Source organism: Nannospalax galili, unplaced genomic scaffold (assembly GCF_000622305.1).
Source record: "Nannospalax galili isolate Female #2095 unplaced genomic scaffold, S.galili_v1.0 scaffold482, whole genome shotgun sequence".
Lineage (NCBI taxonomy): Eukaryota > Metazoa > Chordata > Mammalia > Rodentia > Spalacidae > Nannospalax > Nannospalax galili.
In genome coordinates this window covers 480,759-492,838 of record NW_008347521.1, presented here as the reverse complement: position 1 = coordinate 492,838, position 12,080 = coordinate 480,759, and positions in this window count along the sequence as shown.

Below are 12,080 nucleotides of genomic sequence, written 5' to 3'. Positions count from 1 at the left end.
TCCAGGACAGCTGGGGCTACAGGGAGACCCTGTCTCAAAAAGACCAAAAGAAAAAAAACGTTTCAATGGAAACTTCAGACATGGGTATACTGTGCTCTTAAATAGTTCAGTAGCATATCATTAATGAGAGTTAAATATTTGTTTGATAGTTCTCTTTTTCTCTAGGACTTAATGAACCCACCTTAATTCTACAATTCTGTGAGTTTAGACTAATACATATACTTATGCTGTGTATGTCCCCATCAATGTGTGGAGTGTCAATATTTCTGTACTGCAGAGATATTTCAATGTCTCTGACCCTTGCAGAGCAATCCCTGTACTTTCCTAGAGAGTTGATAGTTCCCTCCATAGACCATTTTTTCCAGTTTTAGAAATTCATGTCCAACTCTTACTAGGTGTATTTTCTTAGATAAGGTTTCTTTCCTTCAGCATGATTTTTAATATTGATGATTAATTCATGTTGAATTGTATCAATCAGTAGTTGTTTTTACTGTTAAGTAGTATTCCATTGTTTGGCTACAACCCAGCTAGTTTATCCATTTTCCTGTTGTTGGACATCTGAGCTACGTACAGTTTTGGTGTACATATTTTGATAACACTACTATAAACATTTTGTCTTTGAGATCGTCTTAAGGGGAGAAGTGTAATAGCCAGATGGCAGTTGATTGAGGAGGATAAGAAAATCTCAGTGAACACCTGTTTTTAAAGATGAGTAGATGGAGCTGGAGAGATGGCATTAAGAGCACTGGCTGCTCTTCCAGAGGACCTGGGGTAGGTTCCCAGCACCCATATGGCAGCTAACTCCAGTTCCAGGGGATCCAATGCCTTCTTCTGGCCTCTGTGGACATTGCATACATGTGGTCCACTTTACATACATGTGGACAAGCCTTACCAATAAAGTGAAAATATATAAATCATATTTTTTTTAAAGATGAGCAGATGAAAAGTGGGAGAAGAGTAGCTAGGAGTGGTCATCTGGTAACAGTCTGAATAAACTTATGGAGGAGAGAGAAAGGAAGAAGGAAATCAGATTCCTGGGACGTCCATGGGTGCCCTTCTTTCAGACCTGTGTCTTATGTCCTTGCAGAGCTCAAGGACTTGGGGCTGCTCCTGGCTCTTACTGGCAATGTCTCTGGATTCAGCTCAAAGGACATCTCCCCAGAAGTCTTCCCTGATGGACATCAAGCAGAGCCTCCTGGCACAGGTCTCCCACAGTGCACATTTACTACTGTCTGCTCATATATTTCTCTGATTTTTTTGGGCAGGTGTGTTCACATGTGTACACATGTGTGTGGAGGCCAGAGGACACTTTTGAGTGCTGTTCTTTAAGGACTGTCCACCTTTTTTAAACTTTAAATTAATATTATTTGTGTGTTAATACATATGCATGCATACATATGTGATGTGTATGTAGGCACATGTGTCAGAGGACAACATTATGGCGTTGGCTCTCTTCTTCCACCCTTATATGGGTTCCGGAAGTCGTCAAACTTGCACAGCAAGTGTCTTTACCCACTGAGTGATCTTGCTGGCCCCTACTTTTTCTTTTCTGAGACAGGATCTCTTACTGGCCTGGGACTTGCCAGGTTGCTACTCAGTGAGTATCAGGAATTTCACCTGTCTCTATCTCCCCAGCACTGAGATTATAAACACTAGCCACCATACCTGCCTTTTTAATGTGGATTCTGGGGCTCGAACTCAGATCCTTGTGTTTATTGGCTGAGTTATCTACCCAGCCCCAAGCTGCTTTGATTTGATCCAAGTGTCTGGTCTGTTTCTCCTCTTCCCACTTAAGCATCTGGCACTTTTCTCTGTGTTCCAGCAGAGACTGGTACTCAGGAAGAGCTTTGTAAATGCTTGTAGCATGTAAAGCATTTTGATAGCACAAGATTGGGAGTTGCTGTAGACTGGGAGTAGATTCTGTTTATGTCTTGTGGTCTATCCAGCCTCTCTGTGTTGTAATTTTCCCATCTAAAAAACACTGCCTCAAGCTGCGTATGGTGGCACACACCTTTAGTTCCAGCACTTGGGAGGCAGAGACAGGCAGATCTTTGTGAGTTCAAGGCCAGCCTGGTCTACATAGTGAGTTCCAGGCCAGCTGAAGCTACAGAGAGACTCCGTCTCAAAAACAAAACAAAACAAACAAACAAAAAACCCCACTGCCTCTTGGAGTTGCTGGGACTACTTAGCAAGTGCCGGGTGAGGAGCAGGTGCCCGAGCCTTGGCAACAATCACGTTATCTTTGATGTGACGCCAGTGAACACATTTGATCACAGGCAGCTTGTGGTCCTGGTGACCGAGACAGCTGGCTGTTTGAGGTCAGAGTGGACCACAGGTGGGGGCTCAGTGTCCCTCTGCTCTAGGAGGTTAGTGTGACGCTGGAGTTTGGGTTTGAGGAGGTCATTGTGCCATTTGGCAGCCGCTATCAGGACCTTGGAGGGGAAATGGTGCCTCCAGCCACTGTCCTCTGCCAGCCACTGTGGAGGGAAGCTGTAGGAAGCCGTGGGAACAGGACAGCAGGGAGGCCAGGTGGTCTTAGGAAGGCTGCAGACACAGGCGGGAGTGAGACAAGCTGATGAGAATGACAGGGCTCTAGAGGGGATAGGATTTCTGCCGCCTCCAGCTGCCCTAAGCCTCTTCTGCTGTTTTCCAGAGGGACCCAATTACCATCCCTTTGCGGAGCCAGGGCCGTGGGAGATCCTGAGGAGATAGGAGGCAGCTCCCAGCAGGGCAGCAAGGACCTTTTAAGCTCCCCCTCACCATACACCTGTTCATGATCATCTGAGATTTGGGGCCTGGTTTGGTAAAACGTTAGAACTTCTGAATATGGTCCCTCAGGTCTCTGTGGAGCCTGAGGCTTTCAAAGTGCTTTCATAAGAGCGGATGTGTTTGATCTTCATCAGAGCTTGCAAGCAGCCTGCATGGGCTTGATGGCCTCTGCATTCACAGTGACCCTGCAGTGCAGAGAAGGGGGAAGCCAGTTGGCTGTTACCTGGTGAGTGAGTGATCCAGGACTTCTGTGTCTGTGGAGTCTCTTTCACCAGTTCACGAACTAACTGATACACAGCTAGGCTCTCCAGTTTGCTGCAGGCCTTAACATGCTTCATTGCATCAGCAAGCCTTTCTACCTCATTCACATTACCTGCTGGGCCTTGAAGGTATTTAGGAGTGGCTTCAGCCCGAGTGTCCAGCTCACCCTGTGTATAATGGGGGCCAGGGGAAGGTGGAATGTTCTCTGCTCCTAGGAGTAGATGACCAGATATGCTTTCCAAGAGCATGGTCTGCGATGCTGGAGACACTACTAAAGTCATGTCTGAGAGTGCTGAGCTGTCTCCATGGAGGGAGGGAGTTGGTTGGGCTAAAAGGAGGTCATCCCAACAGAGCATCTACAAAAGCAAGTGTCAGGAGAAAGGATGGTGATTCGGGTTTCATAGGTCGGAGAAAAAGGCCCTTTCTTATAAATAGCTTTGAATTCATTCACACTGCAGATATTCACTGAGAGCTGCCAGGCACCTAGGACACATTTGACAAACCTTATCTAATTCCACCCTCATTACGATGATGGAAGCAGATAGTTTCTCATCGCAGGTGCAAATATGCATAAAATGAGCTATGTTGACGTTAGGGCCTTCCTTAAGCCCAGTCTGGTTTTAAAAGCCATTTTCCCACTGAGAAGGCTAGGAGAGGTGAGTTGGTGGGTACCTATGGGTGCAGCCTTGGAGGGAGTAGGAACAAAAGTTGGGAACAGGTCCAAGTTTGCTATCCATGGCAGTCTGGCAAGGAGAAATTTGAATGGTGTACAGCTTCCTGTTTGAGCCTTGGTACTGGGGACCTTGTTTGGCCCTCTTGATGGCTGCACAGTTTTCTGACCTGCCTGCCTTTCCTGCCACACTAGACTCTTCTGCAGCTGGCCTTGGCCTTGGCCTTGTGCTCGCTGGGCTTTTTTTCTGCTATCACTAAGTTCTTTTCTGGCTTCCTACCTTGCTTTTGCTGTCCCCCTTCCTGATACCCTCTTCCTTCTTTATCCAAACCAGACCCACTCTTTCTGTATCCACTGGTATTTTAGTGCCTTCTGAAAGTCCTCCTCAACCACTCCAGTTGCACTGGTTTCTTAGTTGAGAGCACCTGGGTCCATTCCTACAGTCTGTCTTACCTCCATGGTTGATAAGTTTCCCTTGCTCAAGTGGAGCCCTACCTAAAAGTCCTACCCACTCTCTGCCAGCCCTGAAGACACAAGGGCTGTGCATACCTTTGAAGAACATCCAGTGAATCTATACCCAATGAAGCATTTACTGTGGGCTGAACAGGGGGCCAAACTCTTCACACGTGCTCCCTGATTCAGTCTTTACAACACCCATGTGAGGCAACAAGGCAATTCTTCCCATGTAAAGGTGAGGCAACGAGACTTAGAGAGGCGGAGCAGTGTGCCTAGAGGTGGAGTCCATCTTTGATTCCATCTCCCTCCAGAGCCCACCCTCTTGCTCACCTGGCTTGCCTCTAGCATCTGGGAGCTGGAGTAAGTATTTGATCCACACTAACCCTGGTATACAGACCACTGGAACAAGGTGTCAGGTACCCACAGAAAGAGATGTAGATGTAGGACAGTGTGGCTTAGTAAGGTGGCTAACCGCTCTGAAGATGCTTTAGTGCATGCCTCTTTCTGCATTTCTATAATTTCTTTTGCATGCTTTGTGGGGCCTGGGGGTACGTGGGTGTGTACACATGGACTCTGTAAATCCAGCTTAGTCTGTATTCAGTTTCCAGGAGGGAGGTGAACCAGAGTGGGGGTCAAAATGACCTTACCTGGGGTCATGAAGGGATTTGGGGCCCCTTCACTAACTCCAGCTGCAGCTCAGGGTTCCTGGTCCCACTGAGGCCTTGGGATCACCATTTTCCTGCCCAGGCAGGATTTACCAGCCTGGGGGCAGGCAGCAGGAGAGAAATGCAGCCTCTGGGCAGCTCTAGACAGCATCTCTGGAGGCTCCCCCACCCCAGGTCTACCTATGCTGGGGAAGCAGGGGATTAGAGTCCTAATTCCACCAAGAATCCTGTTTTTCTTAGCCTCACATGGATTGCTTTTTAGGAAAGGCCCCTCATCTAATCAGCCTGAGTCAACAGCTCCATTTATTTGGACACGTGATGTTATGAAGCAGGCTGCTCCTGCTGTGTTTTTATACCACATATCTGGGCTGTCCCTCCAGAATGGCATAGGAGGGAGACTCTGAGGGCCACAACCTGGGAGGGGGCTCCCAAGGAGCTGGAAGGGAGCCCTCAGGTCCACCAGCAAGGCAGGAAGTGCTCTCTTGGATTTCATAACACGAAAGTGACCACTGAGGGCCCACATGCTTAGTTTCCTCTCCAGTTGGTGCTTTTGAATCAAAATAAAGAAGGGATTAGGGACCATTTGACCAAACTCTTCTCTCTTTCTCTTTCTCCATCAGAATCAAAGGAGCCATCTTCTAACTGTATCCACAGGTGTCCAGGATGTTTAGAGAGAAAAAAGTAGCCAGATGTGGTGGCACACAGCTGTAAGTCCAGCTCTGGGGAGGCTGAGGCAGGAGGATCATGAGTTTGAGGCTAATTTGAGCTACATAGTAAGGCCCTGTCTCAAGAATAACAGCTATTTATCAGTAGATATTTATCAGTAGTTTACTACGTAGAGTTTACTGAGAATATTCTTTCCCATCTCCTCGCCATCTCCCTCTCCTAATACTCTGTCACCCTGCTAAGCTTGGTGAAAGGGAATACCCCTTTCCTACATTCCAGCCCTTCCTCTTTACTGTGCCCCAAACTTCGGCATTTTTCCAGATTCTTTTCATTTTATAGTTCTGTACATCATATACTGTTTCAACCCCAGAAATAAGCCTTCAGAGAAAACATTAATATTCCCATTTTACAGATGAGAAAGCTGAAACAAAGAGAGGTGACTTCCCCACAGTCACACAACCAGGAAGGAGCAGAATTAGGTGTGAACTTCAGGCTTGTGACTACAAAGTGTGACAGGCAAACTGTCCCTCTGCCGGTCCCAGACTTTAGTCTTAGCAAACAACACCAAGATGTGTGTTTCTTAGCTGTGACTCCTTCTTGTCACCTCTCTCCATGTGCCATTATTTATGCCACATGTGTCTGTCAAGGTAGACATGCAATACTTTTGGACCAAATGGATGTCACCATGAATACAGGAGCTGGAGCTGCACCTGGTTGCCTCTGGCCTCCCTGAGCTCCAGTCATAGCCAGCTGAATTAATTTATGTATACTACTTTCTGCCTTGGACACTCTGGAGCCAGATGGGAATGAACTGGCAGATGCGGTGTTACCTCCCTTTCTGTAAGGTAGAGTTGGTCTCTCTGATATTCTAGAGCACGATTACTGGGGTTGGGGTCGGTGAGTGTTTATCCTATTTTGGTCAAATAGGTCACTATGAACAGCAGCAGTCTTTGGGGGAACAATTACTTCAAGTGGACAGTCTGAGAAGGCAGCTAGTTATTGCTCCTGCTAGAAGTAATTTCAGGGGAGGCTACTGAATCAATGTCAAGCTTTGGAAGGGACTCTCTCTCTCTCTCTCTCTCTCTCTCTCTCTCTCTCTCTCTCTTCCTGGTCTCAGATTCACAGTCCTACCACCCCAGTCTCTTGTGTCCTAGGATTATAGGCATGCTCATTTGGCTTCCCTATGTTTTCCCCTTTATAGTGAGGGACCCTGGCCAGGAACTGCTGTGTGTGTGTGTGTGTGTGCGAGCGCACGTGTGTGTGTAAGATATTAGATCGATACCCATACTTGTTAGTGTCTAGACAAGGGAGGAATGGGAGAAGCAGGAGTCAAATGCATTGCTGGATGGATCGAAAGAAGCAAATTCCAGTGCTGGGCCTGGAAGCTTCTTAAAAAAGGTAATGAGACCTTTTTTCCTGTTGAACTCTCAAACCTTCTGACCCTGTGCTTTTTTGCTCTGGAGTTTATCAGAGACATCGGGGGCCAGGAGTGTAGCAGGACTAAAATTACTGGGACAAAGCTGTAGGCAGGTCAGTGCTCCACAGGGGAGTCCCAAGGGCCTGCAGGCAGCCACTGCCACCAAGAACTTCTAAGGCCAAGGAAGGGAAGCCTTGAAGTCAAACATCCCTGCACAGTCCCAGGCAAATGTGTTCCTCATCAAGGCAGATACAAACAAAGTTTATTAAAAACTCTTCTAAAGGGACATTCCAAATTGCCAGCAGGCCCCCTCGAGGTGACTGTCCATTCTCCTGTGTACTCTCATTCCAGCCTTGTTGGAGCTTTTCAAACACCAAGTCACCAAAGTGTCCAGGAAGGAAAATAAACACGGGGCTCGGGGTGACCTGGCTCTCAGTGCGAGCTTTGCACTCTGTGACACAACAGTCAGTGGGGTCGTTAGGAATGACCCAGGAATGGAGCACACACAGGGCAGTGAGGTCTTTTAGTCTGTGGGGTAAGAACCCCCTCTTTGTGCACTAATAGCAGCCCACCAGGCAGAGGAAGGGCCCCTGTGGCTGCAGAAATGGTGATTTGATGTACCAGAGTGAACTCTGAATTGGGAAAGCCATGGATCTTTGTGCATTCTGAGAGGAAGGGAGAATTTTACCTCCAACAAATGGGAATTTTTTTCATCTGTGAAACTGGTGGAGTGGGGTGCTATGGCTGCAGTTGGGCTTAGGGGACTCAAAGCCTGGCTCACAAAGTTTCCAAAGGATATTTGGGTACCATTTTAGTTACTTTCCTCACAATTTTGCAGAAATATCTGACAGAAACAAATTAGGGGAGAGAAGATTTATTTTGGCTCTTGATTTCAGAGGGTTCAGTCCCTGGTAGCTTGGCACCATGCACTTGGCAGAACCTCATGGTAGCAGGTATGTTTGGCAAAGGAGAGCTCTTCACTACATGGCCAAACAGGAAGCAGGGAGCAAGACAGAAAGTGACCAGGGATCCCAAGGGTCTTCCCCCCGTGATTTGCTTCCTCTAGCGGGGTCCCACTCCTCAAAGTTTCTAGAATATTCCAAAATGGTATCACCATTTGGAAATTGGGGATACTTCATATGGAAACTACAACAGATAACCCATGGGTTCCTAGGATTTGCTTCAGGGACCTCCTGTGAATTAAACCAAAATTCTGAGTTTTAAATTTTATTTTATGTGTGTGGTGGTTTGAATGAAAATGTCCCCCATAGGCTCCAAGTGTTTGGACATTTTGTCCTCAGATGATGGCACTGTTTTGTGAGGTTTTAGATGGCGTGGCTATCCCGGAGGAAGCACATCACTGGGGGTGGGCTTAGAGAGTTCTTAAGCCTTGCCGGATCTCCAGTCGCCCTCTTGCTTCCTGTGCCTGCATGATGATGTGAGAGCTTAGCTTCTGCTGCTCCTGCTCCAGCCACCTCCAGCCACCATACCTCCCTGCCATGACGGACTGTAATTCCCCTGGAACCATAAGCTCAAATGAACTCTTCCTTCTATGAATTGCTTGGGTCAGTGTTTCTATCACAGCAACAGAAAAGTGACTAATACAATGTGTATGAGTGTATTACTTGCATGTATGTAAGTGTACCTGTGTTGTGCAATACCTTCAGAGGCCAGAAGAGGACATTGGATCCCTTGGAACTGGAGTTAAGGAAGTTGTTAGCTGCAATGTAGGTGCTGGGAATTGAACCTGGGTCCTCTGCAAGAACAACCCTGCTGAGCCATCTTTTCAGCCCCCAAGATTCTGATTTTTAAATAATTCAAGTATACAAGTGAACCAATAAGTAAAGAAAGGAGAAAGGGCTCCATCTCTAATGCTTGGGTTGCCGTTGACTTTTCTGTCATTATATGCACCTCCATTGTCTAAAATCCCATCACTTCATGGAGTGGATGATGTAATTACTGTCTCTTGCCTTTGGTGTGACCATCTGCACCAATGTCTAAACCACTAGCAAAGCCCGTGACACCTGAGTATAGCCATTGTTATCCTTTTTTCACTTAAAAAAACATTTATTGTTTTATACGCAGGTGAGTCTGCACCTTGGCATGCATGCGGAGGTCAGAGGGCAATTTGAGGGAGTTGATTCTTTCCCTTCACTCTGGGATTGAACTCCAGGGAGTTCAGGTCATCTGACTTGGCAGCAAGCTTCTTTACTTCCTGAACTGTCTTGATGGCCCTATTGCTACTTTTCTTATAGAACTTGTCCTACGCATTTGCATATTCAATATTCTGGGGAGACAAGGAGTGTCCAGAAAATCAAGAAAGAAGAGAAGAAGAAAGAGGGAGCTCATAGGAGATAAGGGAAACTTCGATGTTGATAAAAATTCTACTTGTGGGGCTGGAGAGATAACTCAGCAGTTAAGAGCACTGGCTGCTCTTGCAGAGGACTTGGGTTAGATTCCCAGCACCCACATGACAGCTAACAACCGTCTGTAACTCCAGTTCCAGGGGATCTGATGCTCTCTTCTGACTCTGAGGGCATTGCATGACACGGGTGTACTTACACACATGCAGGCAATACATTTATACACATAAAATAATAATAAGAGTAACAATAAAGTTCTGCTTGTAATAATTTACTGAGAGTTTTTTAAAAATTTTATTATTTTTCTTTTTTATGTGTAAGAGTGTACTGCTTGCATGTATGTGAGTGCACCTGTGTTGTGCAATACCTCAGAGGTCGGAAGAGGGCTTCGGATTCCTCTGGAACTGGAGTTAAGGATGGTTCGTAGCCCCCATGTGGGTGCTGGGAATTGAACCCAGGTCCTCTGCAAGAGTAGTCAGTGCTCTTAACCACTGAGCCATCTCTCCAGCCCATACTGAGAGTTTTTTATGAGAAGATATTGTTTGTGGAGATTACAGCAAGTACCTCTTATGAGAATCCCACATTACATATTATAAGGGAAGAAAATGACGCTTAGGAAGCTTCAGCAAAATCTCTTGTTCCCTCTCACAGAAGGGATGAAGGTGTGGGCTGGAAATGAAGCATATGGTCTGAGGCAAGTATTACTCATGGGTTGTGTGGTGGTTTCCATGAGAAATGTCCTCAACAAGCTCAAATATTTGACTTTTTTGTCCCCAGTTGGTGGTGCCATTTGGGAAGTCATGAATCCTCAGGAAGTGTAGCCTTGGTAGAGGAAGTATGTCATTGGGGGCAGACTATGAGAGTTTATGGTCTTGCCTCACTTTCAGTTTGTAATCGCTGCTTCATGTGTGTTGTTCAAGATTTTTGCTCTCAGCTTCCTGCTCCTGCCACTTGAAACCATGCCTCTCTGCCAGGATGGACTCTTAGCCCATAAGTCAAATAAACGCTTTCTCCCATAAGTTGCCTTGGTCATGGTATTTTTATCACAGCAACAGAAAAGGTAGGAAGGAGGTAAGAGGGGAGAGATAAAAGTCTGACAAAGAATGTGTGGGACACTGAGGCCCAGAGAGCCTTAAGTGCCTGGGTTCAGGTACACTCGGGGCAAGTGGCAGAGTGGAGAATCAGAGCATCAAAGTGGTGGCAAAATGAATGGAAATTTTTTATTGCTGGGAAGGTACCAAGGGTAGCTTGTGGTTAAATTCCCCAAGACTGAGTTCTGTAACTGGTCCTTTCCTTAATCCATCCTCTCTGCCCAACCACATTCGCTCATGCTCATGATATTCGCTATCACCACCTAACTCCCAAATTTCTGTTTCTTGTCTAGATGGCTCCTTGGAACCGCAACTTATTCATGCAGTGACTCACTTGATGTCTTTAGTTGGATGGCACCAAGACACCCCATGTTTCACATGTGCAAGGCTGGCCTCATGAACCACCTCCACCTCCACCTTGCCCTGGCTAATAGCACCAGAGCTTATGCCGGACTCTTCCATCTCCCTCACTTCCATCTCCCTCACAGCTCTCAGTACCCGTTCCCCGGAACTTGTTCAAGACTTGTCCATTCTTGTCCTCTTCTCTCCATCTCTATTGCTACTCCTTCGACTAAGTTATCAACATCTTTGGTAATTTATTGTTTTTACTTTTGGCCATTCATTCCTGCCTACGTGATGACTTCTGTCTGTCACCTGCACTGGTTTATACTCTGTGTAAGAGCAGGGGCTACCTGTTTTATATCCTTAGCATCTTACTTGGCCCTCAGTAAATATGTGTGGAATGCCCAAGTGAATAACTATTTCAAACTTTTCGTTGATTTGTGAGTTGTTGATATAGTAGCTGCTCTCATGTAGGCTGCTGCTTTTCAAGCTAAAATTGGGGGTGGTGTACTCAGATCACTGTGTATTCCATGTCATCGAGGGGCATGGGCATCTTTTCTATGAAGGCTGAACAAGGGGATTTGAGGGAACCAAATACTCCGAGATGGGACCCAGTCATATAGCAGGGCAGGCACATACACACTTACATCTATTCTTGGTTTTGGCATTTGTTTACTTGGTAGAGACCTTTATTTGGAGAATCAGTTATGAAATCAATTCCTCACTGTTTTCTGCAATAATGGAGCTAGTAAAAAGGAAATCTGATTTGATGCTGTCTGTTTTTCAGGTAAAAGGAGACTCAGACTAGCATTCTTTGAAAAGTGCTTCTCTTGGTCAGAGTAGTTCTGAGAGGAACATAGAGATTTCAAACCCACTTGATAGTGGCTTCTTCCTGAAGTGACAGATTGTGTTACTTCTGACTGAGGACACCATGGACACCTGGGAGGGTCAGGTCAAGGTCATACCATCCTGCCTCTGTCATCATAACATGAACCAGTCCTAGCATATCGCCTGCTCCAGTGGAAGGTTGTCAGAAGGAGGAGTCTCTGGGAAGATGTCTCAGACCCAGGGCTCCTAATGCAAATTCTTCTTTCAGATCTTTCTCTCTTAAAATGCATCTCCAAGGATACTCCCCAGTCTGGTGGTGGCAACTTTAGATTGATTCTCTAGCTCTCAAGTAAAAGCCTCTAGGACAGAAATGACAGGGTTTCTACTCTCCTTGTCTGCCTGGGCCTGCATGGATGCTCAGAACTTGCTTGGTGAGGATAGAGGTATGACCAGAAAGTTGGTAGAAAATAAGTGCTAGGGTTAGAGAAACTGTTTGTTTCCTGGATCTGCCCTTTGCACAAATTTCTCATTAATGCCTAGCTTTTTTTTTTC